General features: G+C 36.4%; 1 long non-coding RNA gene across 3 annotated transcripts; it reads right to left on the reverse strand.

The window, feature by feature from the left end:
• Positions 1 to 11,233: 11,233 nt before the first annotated feature.
• LOC138707568 (uncharacterized) lies at positions 11,234 to 22,972 on the reverse strand. 3 transcript variants are annotated; one of them, XR_011334281.1, is made up of 3 exons: positions 22,166 to 22,972; positions 14,733 to 14,888; positions 11,234 to 12,154 (listed from the first exon to the last, which is right to left on the reverse strand). It is a non-coding gene; the product is annotated as an uncharacterized lncRNA (long non-coding RNA). The 3 variants fall into 3 exon arrangements; XR_011334279.1 differs by lacking the exon at positions 22,166 to 22,972 and adding an exon at positions 15,351 to 15,489; XR_011334280.1 differs by lacking the exon at positions 22,166 to 22,972 and adding an exon at positions 15,004 to 15,344.
• Between the last annotated feature and the right edge of the window lie 365 nt (positions 22,973 to 23,337).

Raw genomic sequence — 23,337 nt, forward strand, 5'->3', positions numbered from 1 at the left:
TGATAGCGACAATGAACCTGTGGGTTCCTTAAAAGTCATTTGTATATATGTATGTACTTTTTTAGTTGATTGTTTAACGACGCTGTATCAACTACGAGGTTATTTAGCGTCAATGACATTGGTGATAGCGAGATATTTGGCGACATAAGCCGAGGATTCGCCATAGATTACCTGGCATTCAACTTACGGTTGGGGAAAATCTCGGAAAAAGCCCAACCAGGTAATCAGCCCAAGTGAGGATCGAACCCGCGCTCGAGCGCAACTTCAGACTGGCAGGCAAGCGCCTTAACCGACTGAGCCACGCCGGTGGCTGTATGTACGTGTGTATGTATGTATGTATGCATGCATGTATTAAGTAGAAGCATGTAGCACGAGGACATACAACTGGTAATTGACGGCCGAGTGTCGGCTCCAGTGGACGATCGATCGGCTCTTCTGCCGGTTGTCCAGCATTCGGCCGTATACGGCCTAACAAATATTCGGCCGTATACGGCCTAACAAATATTCGGCCGTTCACGGTGCCAGTGGACGGCTAGGCTAAGGTTCCACCACAGTCTAGTATATTGTTCCTAGCACCCTCACAACTCAAGCTTCGTGACTTATTTGTCTACAGTATATACTATACTGTGGTTCCACAATTTCAAGCTTATGGCCCGGGAGTAAAAATACCGGTACATAACCTGTAATATTTCCCCCGAGTGATTATTATAATCAGAAAAATGCATGAAGGCAGTGCATAGGTGATCATAGCGAGAACTCCACAGCGAAATTTATTGTTCTAATATGTCATATCGAGTAGATCGATCATTGAAATTTTTCAGTATCATACAAATAAGTATGACACACGAGACGATAACTATAATAATACTAAATTGAAATCCTCCCCGGAAAAAGGAATGTAACATCAAATTATTAAAATATGTGATGTAGAAGGAAGAAGACATTTTAAAGCATTTATTCATAACAAATTATTGAACTCAATGTCTGAATAAACTTTTATCCCTGTTTAGTGAAATGGTTGTGATAGTAAATATAGGCTTAATGAAATATCCTCCTGAAATAATTTTCCTTTCTCCTGAAACATGAATTCACAATTTTGTTGGTTACGTCTTTATTCCAGGGAGATCTTCAAATAAAACAAATCGGAAGCAGATATCAACCGGTTTAATCAGACATTAATTAGGTTAGGTTTCTGATTTGCAATGCGAATCAACATAAGACAGGCTATGAATGAAATTATGACTTTATTATGACATAATATTTAACAATGAAAAGATATGATTTTATGTTAGATATTACTGTATGTATGTATTACTTGCTATACTTGATTTTTTGAAAGATGGGACATGAAGGAGCATTGCGATCGGAAAAACAAAAAAAACAACTGAATGTTACATAGCGTGGTAGGCCTGTTGCTATGGTAACAACGGTTGAGTTGTCAAACTTACAGTTCCCACGTGGTGGGTGCTTAATAGCTCTCTTGACAACTTTATTGTGCACACAATATTAGCATTGGTATGGTTCATCTTTGATGCTCTGTCGATTTTTGTATTGTTTTTTTACCTTCGCGACAATTGTCAATGAATGTTTTAACATCAGTCAACTTAACGTCAATTGCTAGCTTCATCAGCTGACAGCATGGTAATCCATATTGGCAACATAGTGCTGTAGTTCCAAGCTCGGCTGCTTGCCTGTCATGTCCCATCTTAAAAAAAAAAACAAGTTTTTTTTACAGTCAACACGATAATTTATTAAGGATCCAGTTTTCTTCATTCTACTCATGATGCAGGGATTGGATTATTGGACTGAAGAGAATGATCTTCCTGTTCATGAAAATGTGAGCAGTACCATTCCGTTTCTCGATAAAATGAAATACAATTTCCCGCATGACGTTTAATATAGTGAGGGAATAATGGTATTTCTCCAGAAAAATTTCACCAAATAAGGCACAATTTTCTTTTCTTTCACTGGCTTCTGCGAGATGTGATAAAAAAAACATGGTTTTAGTTTGCAGCCACAAATGTTGTACTTTCAGGATAAAAAAATCTTTTGATACTTATGTATTCTAATAACATGGCTTTAGTTTGCGGCCAGAAATACTGTAATTTCAGGATAAAAAATCTTTTAATACTTGTGTATTCTAATACAGTGTTGTAGCCTCACTTGTTACAATTATATAAATTTGATTCTTCTGTATTTTAATGCATTGTTGTAGCCCTCTTCCTCACTTGTTATAAATATAACTCACATTAGATCCAAGATGCAATAATATGGAAACTGGTCATTTCCCTAGTAATTCGTGCTGGAACTATTGCGTGTTATGTTGATAATTTTGCCAAATATTTTATATAATTGGGCGCCATGAAAGAAGCTCCATCACCTATATTATGACCATATTGTCATAGTTACTGAAGGCCGTGAAAAAAATTGAAAACTCATAGTTCCAGAGCCACTTTCGCATCAAAGAGTCTGTCAAACACACTTCTTGCAGTTTTATGCAATATAAATCTTTTCTTTTCATGGTAATGGAGTAACGATCAAGATTTAACTTCTCAAAGAAAATAAACAAAAGTTATATTTAATTATTTCATGTCTTGCACCACGAAATTACGTAAACTACTTAGCTTTTTAGTATTATTAAACTGTTGGTTCTTGGTTTGATCCACTGCTATATTTTTATTAAGAAATTGGATGATTTACAAGGTTCAAACTATAGACTACAACATAATAAACATAGAAAAAAACAATTATTTGTATATTAACATTTTATTTATATTGTGACAGCTACACCGGGGTTCGAACGCGTGTCCGTTGGTCGCTTAGGTGTGGCAGCGAGGGGAGCATCTGGATGCCGAGAGGGTAGAGGGGTGGTGTACTACTGCGACGCGCGAGGGGAGGTTGCGCGTGCATCTGGTGCTGGCAGAGAGGAGAGGGATCTGGATTGTTCGAGAGTGCTATCTCTGGACACGCGTGGAACCTTCTCGTCTACGTCGCTGTGGTTATAAAAGAGAAGACGCAAGTGAACGTCATTCATTCAGTCAGTCAGTAAGCCAGTCTTGTGTAGCAGTGAAGCCAGCTTCGAGACCAGAGCGCGACTTGAGTTGTGTCCGTAACTGTGGAGCCTGAAGCCCGGAGTTCGAGTGCAGTGGACTGCAGTTGGGGGACCTGAGTTCGAAGTTCAGCGGATCGTCTCCGAAGGTCTGTGGTTCGAGATTCTGTGAACGTGAGTGACTGAGCTAGAAGAACTAGCCGAGACAAACGAACTGTGAACTGAGAACTGACCATTCTGTGTTGTAAATAGTGCTTTGTAAATATTAGTTAAGATTAACAGTTCATTGTTGTTCGTAATAGTCCAAGTAAATTGTCATTGTCGTCAGTGGAGTGCACTAACGAATACTGTGTTACTGTGTGGAGAGCAAATCCTATTGTTGAGATAATAAAGTTACATTGTTGTTGAGTTGAAATAAATTTACAATATTATGCTGAGAATGTGAATATCTCATTTATCTGTACAATGAACTGCACTTACGATACTGTACCATTTGTATAGACTCCGAGGATTAGGCAGAGCTGTATCAAATTCTTCTTTAGGCCTGAAAAAGTTATATGTGTTAGGGGAAAGAAAATTAATTGTTACCAGTACATTAAACACTTTAAGATTTTCATCACACTGTTTCTTTTGCTTCTCACCATTAACCTTTCATATGTATCTTGAAAAGAGATACAAAAGCCCTTGAAATGGAACGTGACATATCACAAAATTCGTATTCAAACAAGATTTTCTGTTTCACAGTTTCCAACACATCTTCAAATCATCCACTGACTTCACCACTCACCATTTACACTGTTGCAATATCTTATTCTCTTTTTGTACACAAAACTATTCTTTCCTTAACTTCCTTATTCTTCTTCGACAGAACCCGAATTTCATTTTCAGTATCAGCTTCCAATGACATAATGGAGGTCCCAACTTCATCTACCGGTACAACTGTCACAGTAGAGAGAGGGAGAGAAAGATTTCAGAAAACTTCCATTTCACTCTTCTTCTTTCCTGAAAATAATAATTCATAACATAACGAGCCTACTTTATACACAGCAATATTATGGTAAACTATCAGTGTAATGCTCATCTAACAAACCTTTGGTTCTTCAAGGTGCAAATATAGACAGCATAGCCCCCTTTCTGATACACATATGGTAAGGTCGTGCGATCCATATCCTCCTCCCTGAAGTGACTGGAACAAATTGGGCTGCAATGACAACATGAGATGTTCAAACAGCTTTAACCTCAGGATCCTTTGGAAAGCTGTAATACAAGTTGAATTTAAATATTAATAAACTACAGACGACAACAACATCCGATATTTACGTATATAATGTCATTAGTCTCTCATACATATACTGATAGGTTATTCCAGGCAAGTTCTTAAACTCCTTATTTCCTCTGCCATACAGCACACAGATCGGCATATTTAAATTGATAAAAATATTACTCTAAAAACTGAAAACACCACAGCTACACCATGAAAATACAATGATAGGTTGAATTAAAATGGCTACCGCATGACACTACCGGCTATACAGCAACTATTTTCAATTCTGTACTCTTTGGTTCGCATTACTCATTTCTGGGCACTGTGTGTGGACAATATTGTCTCGCCTCACTCGCGCATTTCTCGGCGCACATTTCACATCACACATCTCTCAGTATAGTGTGTAACAGGCCCAAATGTCTTATGAGCGCAGATTTTTTTATTGTGGATACTTCGAGTTTTTCTCTTAATATTAACCTCACCTAGACCATGTATTTAATTTGTAACAAGTGATTTTTTTTTATTATCTCCTTACTATTGTTTAATGTATTTATGTATTTAACATTTAACTAATTCAATTCTTCTACAATCTCTTTACTACTATATATTGCATATATATCATGCATATTTTGCAACAAACTACAACCTTAATATTATATATATCTAGAGATGAAACAAAGTTCCAACATAATAATAATAATAATAATAATAATAATAATAATAATAATATTATTATTATTATTATTATTATTATTATTATTATTATTATTATACGGCTATTACTCAAATTTGTCGATCACTTAAAATTTCTGGCCAGAGAGGTTTTGAAAACATTCCACATTTTATATGAGGGGGATCCAGGAAATAACGACCTTTTTTGCATACCCGCCATGCAGCTGACTCCCCTTCCTTGTTTGAAGGTCAACTGGCTTCCTTAACATGTGTTCTCATAATGTTGTGAGTACTGGTTGCAACAAGTCGCCATTGTGCATTTTGTGTTACTTCAAAATGAACGACGTGATTGATAATCCCGCCGACTGTGAGGTGAGGAGTGTGATTCGATTTTTGAATGCCCGACATTTGAAACCTGCAGAAATTTACCGGCAATTGAAAGAAGTGTATGGTGATACTGTAATGAATGAAATAAATGTGAGAAAATGGTGCGAAATGTTCAACAATGGGCGAACAAATGTCCACGATGAAACTCGACCCGGACGCCCATCACTTATCACAGAAGACCTGAAGACTAAAGTGAACGACAGAATCTTGCAAGATAGGCGCACATCACTCGACGAATTGCTGAAAGACTTTCTGGGTGGTACGTGTTTTGGAAGTGATGAAGAGTTGAAGAAGACAGTGAACATCTGGCTTAATGAACTGGCGGCAGAGGAGTATAACACGGGAATTCTAAAGCTAGTGAACAGATACGACAAATGTTTAAATGTAGGTGGTGATTATGTAGAGAAGTAAAGGAAGCTTCAGTTATGTAACAGACTTTGTTTTTTTTCAAATAAATATTTTTTTTTTTTAATTATTACAACAAAACGGTCGTTATTTCCTGGATCCCCCTTGTAAATTAAATGCTTCACTTCTAAACTAAAGAGGCATGAGTGACCGTCAATTAGAAGGTTAGAGTAACACTGTGGATGGCATCTGTCACCTTCCAGAGATGTGTCAACGGGTATGTGATACTGGAGAAGTTACTTTTAAGAACCAAGTAAGGCAATTTTGAATGAACAATTTTTTTGTTCTTAGTTAAAGTGTTGGTACTAATATTCGAATGGCCCATTTGAGAAAATGACTCAACAGATGACTTCAGGCTTTGCCGAAGGACTGAGTTTAACATGATGTAATGGTTTGTGTAGGAGTGGTTTTTCTTTGTAATGCGGCAGGATATAATAACATGTATGAGTGGTATTCTTTATAATCTTACAGCATGTGCGTTCAGAAAAAGGATTTTCGATGTGGAAAAATTTCTTGTTTTTCTGCACATGCACCAATGGTCCTTTTGGCCACCAGCTTGATGAAGCAGTCAGTGTCAGTATGTAGTTCCAAGCTGGAGGGGGTGGGGGAGCTTAAAATTTTGTAGAGCCTTACAGGGAAAGAAGCAGACAAACTATAAACATTCATATTTATAAAGAAATAATTTATGTTTAATTAAGTTATATTTTATTAATAGAATAGAATAGCAAATACAATACAATAAAATATGAAACAATGAAAAATTCACAATGTGAAAGCATTGCAAATAATTGATAATTATTGAAAAAGTAATTTTTTTTGGGTTCATGGCAAATTTTTCAACTACTGTTTGAATAAAGTAATCGTAGTTGTAAAACACAAAATTTCTATGTACACTCATCATAGTCAGCCTGTTTAACCAGTTCGCTGCCATAGTGTTTCGTAGTCATGTCTTGATCCTTCACAGACTGCTGAAAGAGCGCTCTACTGTACTGGTGGTGCATGACTGGACAAGCAGTATCAGCAGAGCCTTTTTCTGTCGCCAGAAAGAAAGGTTCAGTCTCCTTTAAGACTCGGGACACAACAAGGTCTTTTAGTTCTTCACTACTCAATTTCTTGTCCTTCCATATTTTGTACCAAAGTTTCAACTCGGCTTCTAGGCCCTCCAAATGGCAAAAGCTATAGAATGAAGCTGCCTTTTCCTTTAATTTATCTATTGTCATGAGTAACATGTGCGAAGAATGTAGATATGTCAATGCAAAGGCAGGTGTATTTCCAGTAGAAAACCGCAATTCTAAAGAAGAAATAATAGAATCCAGGTACGGAATTATTGAAGATCTTCTCCTGAGCTCCGAGGGATTTGTTGCTGGATGGTTGCTGAGGTGCTGCTATCTACCAACAATCCGTGGTATATTCAGATCCAGTCCCAGTTGCTCGGTGATTTGATTACCTTCTTTTAACACTTAATCGGTAATCGGTGCTATGGTGTCTAACCATTTCCACAGTGCGTGGAATGTGCTGCGAGGCTTTGACAGTATCCAAGGTCTTGGATTGAAGAGCATTAATTACTTGTTCTAAAACTGCAAAATACTTCACGATCAAAATCACAGCCATGATGAATGACAACTTACAAACAGCTAAATGCAACTGAAAGGCACTTTTTCTTGTGGCAGAATTTCCTTCAATAGAAAGGTTTTCTAATGCCTGCATTATTTGTACAAACTACTCCTCAAACATTCTGTTGCACTTGTGGTTTTCAGATCATCTGATCTCGCATAGGTCTCGGATGTTTGTTATCAATTTTCTTATCAAGACCAAATCGCGGAAAAACGTAATAATGTCCTTTTTCCTACAGTATTGCGGATTTCAGGTATTGAGTTCAAATCATTTACGACTAGATTTAGTTTGTGTGAACAGCAATGAAAGAATAATGCGTTTTGATACTTTTCCCGCAATATTGTTTGGACCCCACCTTCTTTTCCAGACATCGTAGAACAGCCATCTAAACCCAAGTCCATGTATATCTCAGGATCCAATTCTTTGCTTGTAACAAAATCGTCAATGGCTTTCACAATGGTTCTTGCGTAAAGTGCTTCCAGTTCAACAAAGCCAACAAATTCCTCTTTGATTTCAACGAACTCTTTGTCGAAATACCGCAACCCTATGTATAACTGCTCCTTTCCTGAAATATTGGCGGTTTCTTCTGCTCGTAAGCTATATGCGCACACATCTTTCATCTTAATGACAATGCTCTTCTTTACAGTAGTACCACATAAAGAAATGGTTTCATTCTGAATCTGAACTGATTGGTATGTGGCATTTTTCTTCCCATGTTCAACATGTTTTTTCAATGATTGGTCTCCCACATCTATTCATAAACGGCATAAATCATTCAGCACTCCGTCATGAAGCTTACCCCGCAGCGGTAAATCATGCATACCAGAAAATGTCACACATGATATTATTGAAGATACTATCTTTTTATATTCTTTTAGGAATTTCTTAGAAAACTGGTTAATTTGCATGTCTACCAATATATCCTGTAGGAACAGTCTTGCAGCTTCAACAGCAGTATTATGCCACTGGGTGTTTGTATGTCCTTTTACAAACCTCATGCACACCTTTATATTTCGCGAAAGGTCTTATTATCAAAGAGCTCAGAACCCCTCTGACTGCACTTTGATTTGGCTGTAATATGCCAGCTATGAAGACTATATCTCCAACCACTGATGATTGAATTTCCTCTTTAAGAGGGTAGCATCTTCAGAAAAATTAAGGTCTTAGGTGGGATCCAACAATCTTCGAGAAATTATTTCTTTTTCTCAGCCGAAATCATAGATGACCATGCAACGTATCTACCAATGTCAATTTCGTAGTAGTCATCCATTGAAATGCCAGTTTCGATGTCTGCCCCAATGTCTTCACTTGTCGAACAGCTAGGTCTGGGTTCCACATCATCTGAAGTAGGAGGAATTGCCTCTTGTTTAGCCTTAGTTGTCACTTTGGTATCTTCTTCGTCTTTGTTGCCACCACTCCCATTTCCATCTGGCTTAATTAACTACAAAAAATAGATTGAAAAAGTTAAAACAAACATATTGCAATGACAAATACATTCCATGAGATATTATGAAAACATTACTTCTGACTAGTTTCATTAACCACAATAGTTTGTTAGCTTCAATCCTTTAATTTTGTTATATTATATAAGGTGCGTACCAAAGAATTTCCTAATATCCATGTTTCATATTCACAGTGTCGATCTCATGAAATTGAACTAAAATTCCCAGACTGAGGTGGTGTTGCATCACACGGCTGCAACACGATGTGGTAATTTTTATGTCACTTTAATCTTAAACACTTAACACTGAGTTCAGAACACTGGCTGACTGTATAATTCACAATGCCTGAGCGGTGCCTGAAGTGCGCCGATTAAATACCCTGGTGCTGTACACAAAATGTAGAACCAAGCAGATGATCATAGAATACACAAACACACTAAATCTGGAAGGACAGCTGACACCTGACAGCGCATGCGCAGATCATTGACCAATTCCTCGGCCAATCAGGAAACGTGGATGGGACTACATCATACACGCTTCTAAAGGGTTCCATATACTTCGTTTGTGGACCGACTTTCCACAGTATTCCGGAATTTAACCTATATTCTAGTAGTCCAACATTCTTTACTTCCTTAATATAATAGCAAACAGATTTTTAGTTATAAATGTATTATTTTTCGTAAGTTCTCCATTTTTGTTTTTCCTCTTATTTTTCTTATCATTAATTTGTCTAGGGGGACAGCTGCCCTCTCCCTGACGACGCCCTTGTAAAGGTTGAATATATATGCGCCACTAGAAAATATTTCTGAAATACCTTGAAAAGTGCTGGAATTTATAGTATGGAGCAGTGGAAATTGGATGTGATCACTAGGAAAGATGTATCCCCATCCAGCTCTTATTATATACGAAATTCGTCGTGCGTGGTTAAAGAAGACCGCCTTATTTCCTTAATGTGACGTAATAAGAGGAAGGGAATGATGAAATTTTCAGTGTCACCAACTGTGGAGAATAGTGTGCGCCGAATGTTATATGAACCTACCCTCTTATATAATACTATGCACCTCATCTAACCTAACCTAACCTCTCACGTAACACTACACACCTAATCTAACCTATCCTAACCTCTCACATAATACTACATACTCTAACCTAACTTCTGACGTAACACTATACACCTAATTATCTTGTTTGCAATGTTGCCGTCCCTGCTACACAGAGTCGGGAGCCACCTAGTGGATGAATTTTTGTTTTTTAGTAGGTTATTTTACGACGCTTTATCAACATCTGAGGTTATTTAGCGTCTGAATGAGATGAAGGTGATAATGCCGGTGAAATGAGTCTGGAGTCCAACACCGAAAGTTACCCAGCACCTAGTGGATGAAGTGGAAAGCATGCCAAGAAGAACACAACATGGCGAGTCATTTGAACCACTGCTAATTATTTTTACATTTTGCTCCTGAAGTGCGTTTTGTGCAATAATAAATGTGTTAATGTAGTGAACATCCCATATATAGTGCAATAAGTAGTTAAATGTGTTGTAGCAGTAATTAAATCAATCGTCAATAAATGTAAAAAAATACAATCATTACAAACACCTCTCAAGAGATGAAAGACCACGCGAATAATTACAAATAATTTAATTACTACAACACAATATCGCAACATATTATTGCCAACATCAGTAAATTATTTATATAAAAAATCACAAAACAAACGAAAGCAGGTACTGATTTTTTACGTCATAATCAACGTAATAACACAGTCTGGTATATATAGTCACGAAGCTTGAGTTGTGAGTGTGCTAGGAACAATTGACTGTGCCGGTACTATTTCGCGTTGTCTGTAACGAGACGATATTAGCGATCCTAGTGGTAAGCAACGGTCTATGGATGCATACTTACTACGTATTGAGCTTCGTGACTGTATATACTAGACTGCGGTAATAAACATTAAACAAAATGATATCAACGTAGAAAATATTTCTTCAGCAGACCCCACCAGCTCATATATCGAATACTTAAACTAGGCAATATGAAAAAAGAAAAATGAAATATGCAAACATGCATAAGTGTACCTATGCAGAAACGCGTTTTGCATATAGCAATTTTTCCCATGTGTTGCAGTCAAAATTTTCTTTCAGTTATCTATTACAATGAAAATTCGAGCTGATCTACAAATAGTTTAAAGAATGTAGCTCTAACTATAGAACAAACATAATATGCAAGTGACAAACTGTTTTATGAAGAAAAAAATCCTGAAATTTTAAAACCTTTACTTTTCTCTTGCATGATCTCACTCCAGCACTGAACTCTTCAATAAATAGTGTAAAATATGGAAATTTTAATATAGGCTACTGCAAATATGAGGGTATAAAACGTATGTGTAATGTAGTATAGCATAGTTGTACAAACGTAATTTTAATTGAAATTTTCAAGGGGCTTACAGAGTTACTTATAATATTATGAATAGTGTTAAACAGCGTCATCTTAATCACAAATTCGTAAGTGCAGTAACAGACATGCACACTGAATAAATAAAGCCTTCGAAGTACAATTTATTTCTTTCAAGCTTCTTTGTGAACATATTGTCAAACTTTCACTTTAGTTTTATTAGGCCTAAGTTAAGTTAAGTTTGTTAAAAAAAAAAGTAGGACAGTGCCTCAAGAAATTAGTATCAGTATAGTGATTCACTCATTATTTAGTTATTTCTCTGTACTGGTCTTGGTTTGCACGCGTCACACTCATAAAATTTAACTCCTTTGTGTACTTGAAGATGTCTTTTGAGATTTCCTTTTCTCGAAAATGCCATATTACACACGGGACACTGAAACGGTTTCTCTCCTGTATGCATTGTTGCATGTGTTTTTAAATGTGCCTGTTGTGTGAAAGATTTATTGCACACTGGACATGTGTAACGTTTCTCACCAGAGTGCACAACTAGATGTCTATTTAAGGAACTCATATATCGAAATGCTTTCCCACATGTTGTACATTTACATGGTTTGTTGGACACTACAGAGTCATCCTGAGACTCTAGGAAATGACGCATGTTGAACTTCTTCATGCAGTCAGAGCAATGCTGAGGAGCATCAGTTGCTGGGTTTCCACGGTCAAAAAAGATTTTCTCACACATGAGGCATTTGAAAAGTTGCTGGAAGGTTGGTGATATATGAGCACAGTTTTTTTCATCACTACTGGAAGACAAACGTATGCCTCGTGATGACAACATTTTGTAAGACTCCTGTGAAATGTTTCTTGTGCACACGTCTATGAATGTAGAGTTGGTAGTTAGTGTTGCATTTCTTTCTTTGAATAAAAACAGCTGTAAAAGTAGAAAAATCAGTGTCATGAAAATGACACATACTCTCTCACTCTAAGTTTCATGCATTTTGCAACCATTCATCTCTTTATAATACGAATGCTATTCCCATTTGTAGTTTATTTTCTTGAACTACAATTTACCAAGACATGCAGAAATGAAATCGTATACGTGGATTTAACAAAAAAAGGGAAGTTTGATTTTCTTCACTGAACAAAAGAATTTTGTGTCAAAATTACATACCAGTATTTGACTTAAATTATAAATTGTACAGTTTTAATAAATACGTAATTTCGTTCAAATCTACATTATATTCACTTATAATATTACCTAGACATTTACAAAAACCAATATTTTCATATTTAAGGAAATGTGAAAATACATGAGTAATTTAAACGAGATTCTGTATTACTTATCAAGGCTCTAACTCTTGCAGAAAATCTTTCTAAGGAAAATAATTTATGGATAATTACTCTCGAATAAAACTGTAGTTTACAGGCGACTATAAAAAGCAGGTAATCCTTAATTTAAAAGAGTGGCCCATATCCATGCTGGCTCACTTTTAAGTCATAAGTGGAGAATAACGAATTTTTGACTGAAAGGCAAATAACAAATTTTGACTGAATATTCGTCCCAAACAATACTATTAACTTCTTCTATTTTAAATTCGAAGTCCCTTTTTTGTCATTTAAGTCCTTTCCTCCTTTGCTCCATTTCTGTAAAGGCGACAGTTATGTTAATTTTATTAATTCGTGTATATATCTATAATCCCTCGAATTTTTGTTTCTAGAAGTTTTAACTTCGAATTAAAAGTCTGTTGATATTAATTTATTTGAGGAAACTGGAGTGTGTTCTTCACTCTATTTCCATAGTGGCTAGGGCTATGTCAATTTTGCAAGAGTATTCGTATGTTATTAAATTGTAAATGTTTTCTGTGAAATTCTTGATTGCAAGTACAACTACTTAGGTAAACAATTAATTTATCGAGAAAGTAAAATTTTTGGAGATAGTCTCTAATATTACATTATCGTTTTGTACATCGAAATCGTGGCAAAATGATTCAGAGCGGTTTTCGAATAAATAATTTTGTGCTTTCCAGTTATCACTTTTCTATAAAAATAATTATTTCTTGTGGAATTTTCCCAGCTCAATTGACTCGGAAATCGTGAATATCAAAATATTCGTCTGACAGTTGACGGAAAATTGCTGCACATATAGACAAATGACTGGCTAAAACGACTTTTCTACTGGAAACATGTATGTCAGTAAACATATGAAAATACCATTTTTTAATTCTGCTTAAATGGTACCATACTACTCCATCCGAAAATTAAAAAAATCTCAATATTGAAGTGAATCCGTCATTACAAAACTAATTACAAGTAATGCGTACATTTTTTACTTGGTTATTTAATGACGATGTATCAACTACTGGGTTATTTAGCATCGATGGAAGGGGTGATACCAGATAGTATTTGGAGAGATGAGGCCGAGAACTCGCCATAGATTACCTGAAATTCACCTTACGGTGAAATTACCTCGGAAAAAAACCCAACAAGGTAATCAGCCCAAGTGGGAATCGAACCCACACCCGAGCGCAACTCCGGAGCAGCAGACAAGTGCGCTACCATCTGAGCTATGCCAGTGGCTAATGAGAACATACTACAATTGATCTTACAGAGTAGGTTTGTATTTCATCGAATTTAAACCTTCAAAATAGTCTATTTTGTGGTTCTGTGGCAATTAATTACATAGTGGAGAGATTCCCAAGATTTCCTAATTGCTATTGTATGTAAACAATGTTTGAATTCCCAAAATTATACAATATAGAAACATAATATCCACAAAGCAATGAAATAGCAAAATATATAGTGTTTATAAAGAAACAAAGTACAGGTTCAAATTAAATGTTCGTAACAAAATATCCTTAAGAGGTGAATTAAATATTAATGTTTTACAACCATCTTCGACACAGGCGTAGCTCGGTCGGCTGAGGCGCATGCCTCCCGATCCGAAGTTGCGCTCGGGCGTGGGTTCGATTCCTGCTTGGGCTGATTATTTGGTTGGATTTTTTTCCGAGGTTTTTCCAACCGTAATGCGAATTTCAAGTAATGTATGGCGAATTCTCGGCCTCATCTCGCCATCTCTAATCCCATTGACGCTAAATAGCCTAGTAGTTGATACAGGGGTCGTGGTGAAACGAGCGTTGAGGGACTTCCGCAGACTTCTGACTACTGTTGCATTCAAATAATTATAAAATACGATAATTTGGTCCAGGGAGCATCCGTTTTTGGTGCAAAGATAGTTCGTTTGGCGTGTTTCTTAATTGAAATTAACCTACTGTAAGTGGGTCGGTGTCTATTCCAAAATCGGTGGAAGTCCCTCAACGCTCGTTTAACCATAAATTTAAATTAAAATCTGGTTACTGACGTTTAGTAACCTATCATTAAGACTGTTTAAAGTTCCGTATTATTTACAACTTCAAAATGGTACGGTATATTACAGATTTATACAACTTTTAATTCAGGTCTCTAGTATTTTGGTCTTAATTATGAGCAGCAAACTCAAGCACGAAACATACCTGTATAAATTTAATTTCTTCAGAGTTCACAGCCATCTGTAGATCACAGCATGGCCACACTTCGAGTTTCATCTGGAAGTTTAAATGCTAAGCTCTTGTCATTCTTCAAATATGAAATATGAATGTTCCTGAACATATTCTGTCTTAATTCCATTCCTGTTAAAAGGAATAACGTTATTGTGTTAGACATATGAAATTTACATAATTCATTGTTGCACCTTTCAGATGGTGCTAATGCTACAAATTTGCATAAAATAAAAGTGCACACCACCGGTAATTTGTTGCATTTTAGCATTAAATCTGATATACTGCATTACTGGTAGTGAAAATATGTTATGAAACTGAGAGTGTAATTGTTTCGTATGAAAATTTATATACGCCTCTATTTCGTTTAAAATATTGTTAATATTCGTGCGTAGATGTGATCCTGCGTAGTTTGTACATAATAAAGTTGCTCATGCCTGTACAAAATCATACAAATTCTAGGGATAATACAGAAAACATGCGTAACATTTAGGTTATAAATTTAATTTCTTTTTCAATTATAAACACTTTCACAGTTCTCTCATTTAAGTACACAATGTGATTAACTCAGGAAAATGAGTAGCTTAAAATTACTTGTTCTGTCATTTCTTTGGACAATAACACAAAGTAACTTAACCACTTTCACCCTTATGAGTACTTGATACTTTATTCATGTTGAGCAGACATACCACAGCGACGAAGGATGTAAAATCAAAATAATTCTTCGAAACTTCCAAAAGTGGCCGGTATTTTTTTCTCTCACATTAGTTAAAAAGTCACAATTGGTTTGCCATTGAGCTAAGAAAAATGTAAAATTATGATGAGATGTAAAACTTAGGTGACATTAATCATATTAATATACCAAGTGTATCGTAAATGCTTTATTTATCTGCGACTCTTATGATTTTTATGAAAGTGTTCTTTGTATGGAACGTTAATAACAATCTCACATACTAACAGTTTGTTATTTGTCTTGAAAAGCCCGTTTCATTTATTCGATAAACGAAGTGTCGTTCGTAGGGTATATGTAGTTGTGAAATATTACTGATGAACTATTAAGTTATTTAAATTAAATAAATAACTTCACTGTTTTAACATTTAAATTGTGGTGTTATTTTACCTGACTGACTAGTTTCGATGTAATTTCGATCATTCTCTGAATTCTCAGATATATTGTGAAATATGTTTATCTTTAGTGAAAACTGATTCATGACGTACAATTCCCTATAAAATAAGCGACTATTTCCAGTTAAGGCAAAATTCGTTGCCACATTATCAAATAGACGAGATTTTCACATTATTTCCATAATTCCATTAAACAGGAGACACGTACATTTCTATAACTTATTCGCAGAATAAGTGACAACCTATGGGAGTATAGGCATTCAAACAAAAGACATAAACATAGGTACCGATATAGTCTAAATCACGGGGGTGGGAAACAATCAGTATTAGGTAAGCTTATACTTTGTAGCCGTAAAGCAACAATTTAATCTCTAACCTAAGAACTCTTGCTAACCTAACCTAGCCTACCTAACCTGAACCAAACTACCTAGAAAAATTAATCTTGGACAATGTTTCCAAAGTACCTACGAATTTTGTCACAGTTTAAATTTCCTATATATTCTAAACACAGTAACTATTGACTTCCATTTATGTCCTCAAAGTTTAGGCCTACCACCGCGTGAAAATGCATATATTGCACCGTCGGTAGGTTCGGCCCTTTTCAAATACCATTGTCGTCTGTCCGGATACAAATTTGAATTTCGTAATATATTAGGTCTAAAGAAATTTAAAACCTTAAAATGTTCATAAAAATGTTTTCAGTGCACATATATGTTAATGTGTGAGCGTGAACAGAATATATGAACATGACCGCTGCTGCGCTTGGGCATGGGTTCGATCCTCACTTGTGGTGATTACCTGGTTATTTTCTTTTTCATAGAGTTTCCCTCAACTGTAAGGCGAATGTCAGGTGACTTATGGCGAATCCTCGACCTCATTTCGCTATCACCAATTCCATAGCATTCTTAGCATCTAACTAAAGAACAATCTGTGAAGTCACGAACATTCATCGATGAATTGGCGCTAAATATGCCCAATGCCATTCGGCCGCATTGCAATTTCTTCAGGTAGGACTCAAGGTTGATTCACATTCTTAGAGAAGATATATTTCCTCTCTATTCATACTACATCTGTCTCTTATCTTCTCTATCCGTGTCATTTCCATTAAATCATGTTCTCACTGTAGCCGCGTCTGTGGCTCAAGTGCTAGCACACTGGTCTTTCATCCAGGCAGTCCGGGTTTGATCCCAGGCCAGGTCGTGATGGAATTTGTGGTGTGGTTTTTCGGGGTACCCCCGTTTCCTTCTATCACTCCACCAATGCTCTCCATTGCCCCCTCATTTCATCTTAACATATGCAATAGTAAAAACAGGACGGGGTGAATTCTTGGAGTAGTGCGGGTTTCTGATGCTAATATAGGAAGAACTTGGGGCTCCGGGCCCCTGGGGCTTATCAGGCTACTCGTATTCGGATGGGACCTGGCTCTATGTCAGGGGTTCAGGCAGGATGGCCCATCTGTAGGCTGATGACAGGAAGGGCTTGGGGATCCGGACCCCTGGGGCTTATCAGGCTATTCGTCTGCGAAAGGGAATCTGGCTCTATCAGGGGCTAAGGCAGGATGGCCCACCAATCAGCAACGAATTCACGAATGCTTCCAAGGCCACCTGTCGGATTTGGACAATCACAGCATATCGTCACTTAAGAACCAATACTGCGTAACTGACAAAATGTAAATTTTACAGGAGAAGGAAAAAACTGAATAAAAACCATAAAAATAACGGAATAGTCTTGAAAAGTGGTGTATGGCTATGAAATAGCTTAACTAATTTATAACTAAGTGAAAATGGATGATCATGGCTGTAGATATTTGGCCATGTCACTTACGCGGTATTGGAACTCTGCCGTTGACTACATTTTGTTAGTTACGCGGTATTGTGAGACAACTTTAGCAGCTTCAAGACACATGCTGACAAGCGTTTACTTTACGTTAAAACTGCCTTCTGGAAATATTATTCGTGCTCTTGTATCTGTCAATGTGTTATCTGAATTGTTGTCCTACCGTCTGACTTGAGGTCAAGGTCGGTAGGCTGTAACTTGAATCAGCACTAGATTACTTTCCAGACAATGATTGCTGCATTCTTAGTAAATCAAATGGTGAAACTATGGGGAAGGAAAAACGAAGACACAGTTCAATGTTTATAATAATAATAGTAATAATAGTAATAATAATAATAATAATAATAATAATAATAATAATAATAATAATAATAATAATCTGTTACTAGGTACTTTATTTTCACACTACCGGTACGTATTTGAATACATAAGTAGAATTGTTACTAACACGTTGCTCACAAGTATAATTTTATAATAAAATAATTAATAATAATAATATTATTATTATTATTATTATTATTATTATTATTATTATTATTATTATTATTATTATTAACAATGGACTTGATTGACTTGCGAATAATGAAAAGAAAATCATATAAAAATATAATAATGATGATAACTTTTCAGGTACAATATTCGTTAAACAAAATAAATAATTATCGGGCTATGCTGAAATCACAAAAAGTAATCCTTGAGTAACCCTAGTGTGGAATACTATCATAAAAACTATAGCACAATCGGTTCTACATACAGTAATGTGACGGTAATTTAGGCAGGCTACTAATGCTTTTTTTTTCTGTGCTTTTACACGAGAACATGACTTCTTTTTACTGAAGGGACGCCATCAGTACTATTAGCTAACCAATATCGCACAGTTCATTCTTTAATTCCCAATGTACACAGAAACATCATTTTGCAAACCTGAATTTTTTTTCTCATCAACTTTTAGATTGTAGACAAATGTTCTCTTTCTTCTAGATTCAGAATTTGTACTGCCAGGTCTTTTAGTAGGAGTGAAATTCACAAGATTTGATACGTGAACGGTCCTCTGTCCCCAAGTCATAGTTTTCCAGAATGCCTGAAAAATGTGTCTTCTCTCATTAGAAATTAAATTACAGCCTCTTACTTTCGAATTTTGGCACATTTTATAACTACACTCTGGCCCCAAATTCCTTGCATCTCTTTCCGTATCATGTGTCACTTTGCCATCTTTCGACCTCTTGTAGCTAAGATAAGCTTCCTCTTCCATTCCAAGTTTTCTATTTTTCATTTTCTTCCACTTAACCTTGTGTGGCTTTGAACTTCTTTTTCTCTTTTCTGTCAAATTTCCATGAAACGCTTTAATATTCTTCTCTTTACCTTTTTCTGACGAATGTAAAAATGTAGAATAAGTAGCACTCACAAATTCTTCGGGGTCGTCTACATCTGAAGACGCATCCGAAATTTAGTGTAGATCCTTCATTGACGAGGTATTGTCTTCAGTTTCTGTCCTATCCTATTTCTAGCGGTATTATTTTAATAGTGTTGCTTTAAATCATACCAGACTGCATAATGTGATCATAACCTTACCGATAACACTGGACGGACAATGCCTGATCTGCAGCAACCCATTTTCAGAAGGACGGTTTTCTTTTGCATTTGAATTATCAGGCAGTACACCTACGAATAAGATGAGATTACTAGTGTTTATAAATGTGATATAAATGGATTAAAAAACATGTGTAGTAAATATTATCAATTTAGATCTTCCTCCTACCGGAGGAAATGGAAGGAACCAAGCTCAGGACCACTGAATGTAGCGCAAGTTATTTTAGCGGCCCATTCATGATTATTTATATTAGGCTACTTAAATTAAGTTTGGTGTTATGATTCCGTAACTGAAGAAAAATAAATCTTTAATAACTGTGATACTTCTTGTGCCATACCTTTGTTAATGTTCAAAGAAGTTTCTCCCGTCTTGAATGCAGAACATACCACAGATAGGATTTCGTTCTCGCTAAACTGACCGTCGTCTGATTCATTGTCCAATTCTTTTCTTGTATCTGTAGGCCTATATAATAATAAAATATTAAATGTACTATATTTCAGTGAATTAACTTGCAGTAAGATTCTGCGGGAATTCAGCTCAACTAACATTCAATTGACATTAGTGAAATCATTTTATTATATTTATCTTTTAAATAATTGAAATTGAACACTTCTTTAATCTTCTCAGAACATTACACACTGTTGATACAATTTCACAAGGCAGTAACGAGAACCAGCTTCCGTACTGAGGGCGCGCAGGGAGTAGACATAACAGCCTATCTGCTGTCAGATACGCGGTATTTCCAACAGAATTCTCGTGACTTCAGATACGCGGTATTGTACCCCCCTCCTTCGCACGCAGGCCATTCATGCAATAAAATTCACGCTCTTGTCAATGCATGCAGATGACAGTGGAGGTACCATCCATGCAAAAAAACAGTTTTGACCAAAAATGTCAGTTACGCGGTATTGGTTCTTAAGCGACGATATATAAGTCGCACAATGAGTCAAATCGTGCGTAAGTGTGTGGATCTGTCTCGAGTCCAAACCAAAAACCAAGTTCACACTGTAGTGCATGATGTGTTCTCACTGTAGCTCACTTTTCAGTGCATATTCGACAAAAGTTCGTCATTACTTTTTCCTGTTGTTATCTTCAGTAAATTTAATGTTCTATGCTCTTATTTGGATTAGGAAGAATGCTTAAAACACAAATTTCTTTTAAATTAATACCACCATATTTACTATTTTCGAACGTATAGCACTGTTTTGCCTCACAAGTACAATTATTTGCTGGTATGGGTGGCTAAGCAGTATATGGCGCTCTCCCCTTAGGCGACGTGGTCCGAAGATTCGTGTGTTCGAATCCCGCCTCTAGCATGGATGGATATACTATGTTAATGTTCTGTCCTGTGTGTACTACATTGGAGACCCCTACGCTCTGCTGATCCCAGGCTAGGGAAGACCTACAAATGTGTCTGTGTTATTGCGCGCGTGTATTTGTGTGTGGGGGAGGGCTGTGCGTGTGCATGCGTGCAAATGTGTCGTGGGTGTGGGTGAGGGTGAGGGTGGGTGTGCGTGCGTGCGATCATAGAATCGTCCCCTCCCCTACAGGCATTAGTACCGGTATGTAAGAACTATAATGGGAAGGTTAAACGACCAATAACAATAATTTAAAAGTTCAGTGAGCTTTTCTCGTTCAGTTCTCAAATTAAAACAAAATAAAATGTATCTCTTAAATTTAACAATTTTAAGATAAAGATAATCTCACATTAAAGCGTGGACAGGAGGAGAAATCAATGACTGGAACGAATCAGGCTGGCTTCTATGGGTTTGGTATGCACACTATCAAAACTTGTCCATACACACACATAAAAAAAAAATTTGGCTGAATAATTATGTAAACTTGTAAAGTACCTATGCTCGTGAATCAACATCTATTCCTACTGTAAATATATAGTGTGCTAATACTTGGAAGGGTTATTGTACTTAATGGTAAAAAACAAACTGACTAGTCATACTAGTCGAGCAATATGTAATGAGGTGGGCGAGACCCCATTCATATTCGATAAAAATTATTGAATTTAATTTAATTTCGGAAGATGAGCACAACAATCCAGCAGTCCACACCTGTGGAGTAACGGCTAGCGCGTCTGGCCGCGAAACCAGGCGGCCCGGGTTCGATTCCCGGTCGGGCAAGTTACCTGGTTGAGGTTTTTTCCGGGGTTTTCCCTCAACCCAGTAGGAGCAAATGCTGGGTAACTTTAGGTGCTGGACCCCGGACTCATTTCACCGGCATTATCACCTTCATCTCATTCAGACGTTAAATAACCTGAGATGTTGATAAAGCGTCGTAAAATAACATGCGATCCAGCACTGCGACCTTTTAAGTCTATTGAGCTAACACTTGAAGGGTTGAATTATATAACTGAACGTAAAATGTGTATATGCACATTTATAACTTCGGAAACTATAAACTAACATAGCTTATATGGAATGAATGGGAAACATTAAGGAAGTGTAGTTTATATATAATGTAAATCAATTTTCTTTTTTTCTCCCGCTATCTCTTTTACTGGGGAGGGACCCGAAGGTTTGCACCTGAGCCTGATGCTTATTGTGCTTATTACCCTGTTCTGTGAATGATAGGTCTCCTTGTAGCCGAACGGCCACGCTCTTGTACAAGTGCTTTACACTCGAAAAAAATATCAGTGCTATTTTTAAACGCATTTATAACATTCCGTAAACATTCAAGTTTTTCTTTTTCCTCAGTACCTATAGTTTATTTGTACAATTGAAAATCGTTGTAATATACAAGTAAGTGCATGGGATCTAAAAATTATTTTATTAAATTTTATTCGTACTTACATTTGTTGCTTGATTAATCTAACCTAACCAATATTATTAGGAGCTCCATTTACCTTATGTCCTTGAAGTTCGCTGAAAACAGGCGTACAGTTTGATATGTAGACCTACTGTACAGTCAGTAGAGTGCTGGCCTTCTGTACCCGAGGTTGCGGGTTCGATCCCGGCCCAGTTCGATGGCATTTCAGTGTGGTTAAATGCGACAGGTTCATGTCAGTACTGGCATGTGAAAGAACTCCTGCGGGACAAAATTCCGGCACACCGACGACGCTGATATAACCTCGGCAGTTGCGAGCGCAGTTAAATAAACATAATTTACAATTCATCCACTCTAAAAAAACAATATTTTGCGACTGGCAGTAAGTTGCATACGGGCAGGCCCGTATTTACGCATGGACCTGGGCCCAGAACGACAAATTCGTAGGGGCAGAAAAATTTTGAGGACAAGAAGATAAACCGAGCGGAATATAAATTTTCGATATTTTCATACTTTGCATATGCCTGCTTCAGATAGTAGCATATTAAATTGTTGTTACTTGCCACGTTTTTACAGTTTGACTGCTAAATGTTTACGATTTGTATAAGTTAGTGGGAGCGCAAAATTTTTTCGAGCCCAATACGGGACTGTCTACCACTATAAATAATGGGATTCTTGAAAAAGAATCAGTAACTATAGCAAAATACAAGATTTCGTTAGGGAAACGATAATATCGTATTATATAATATATTATATTAAACGTTCGATATAAATATTTCCCGAGTGAATGTGACATGTCGAATATGAATTATAGTTTCTGAATGTTTTTACTTGCGGGGGGGGGGGCATATTATTATTCCTTCTCTTGTAATGTTCATATTTAACCGATCTGTATTATATGTTTTATTAATTTGCTACACCAGACACCATAAAATATGAGTAAGTTCTTATCACATAAATATTGTATGATTAGGGTGTAAGTTTACGTATCTAGAGGGCTATGTATCAATTTTATTCTGCTTCTTTGAGGATAGAAGCCGACACAGTTGTACAATAGTGTAGTTCATCTGTATGACGTTAATAATAGTACTTGGGTACTTACAATTGTAACTGAATTAAAATCAAGTATCTAGGAAGGCGCTTGATTTGTATGTTGATAACTGGAATTATATATTCTTTGTTGCAGGTAATACTATGTCTAACTACTATTTTATAGAGCTTCTCAAAGTAGGTGAAGTAATAATATAAGGG

The sequence above is a fragment of the Periplaneta americana genome, chromosome 10 (genome assembly GCF_040183065.1).
Source record: "Periplaneta americana isolate PAMFEO1 chromosome 10, P.americana_PAMFEO1_priV1, whole genome shotgun sequence".
Lineage (NCBI taxonomy): Eukaryota > Metazoa > Arthropoda > Insecta > Blattodea > Blattidae > Periplaneta > Periplaneta americana.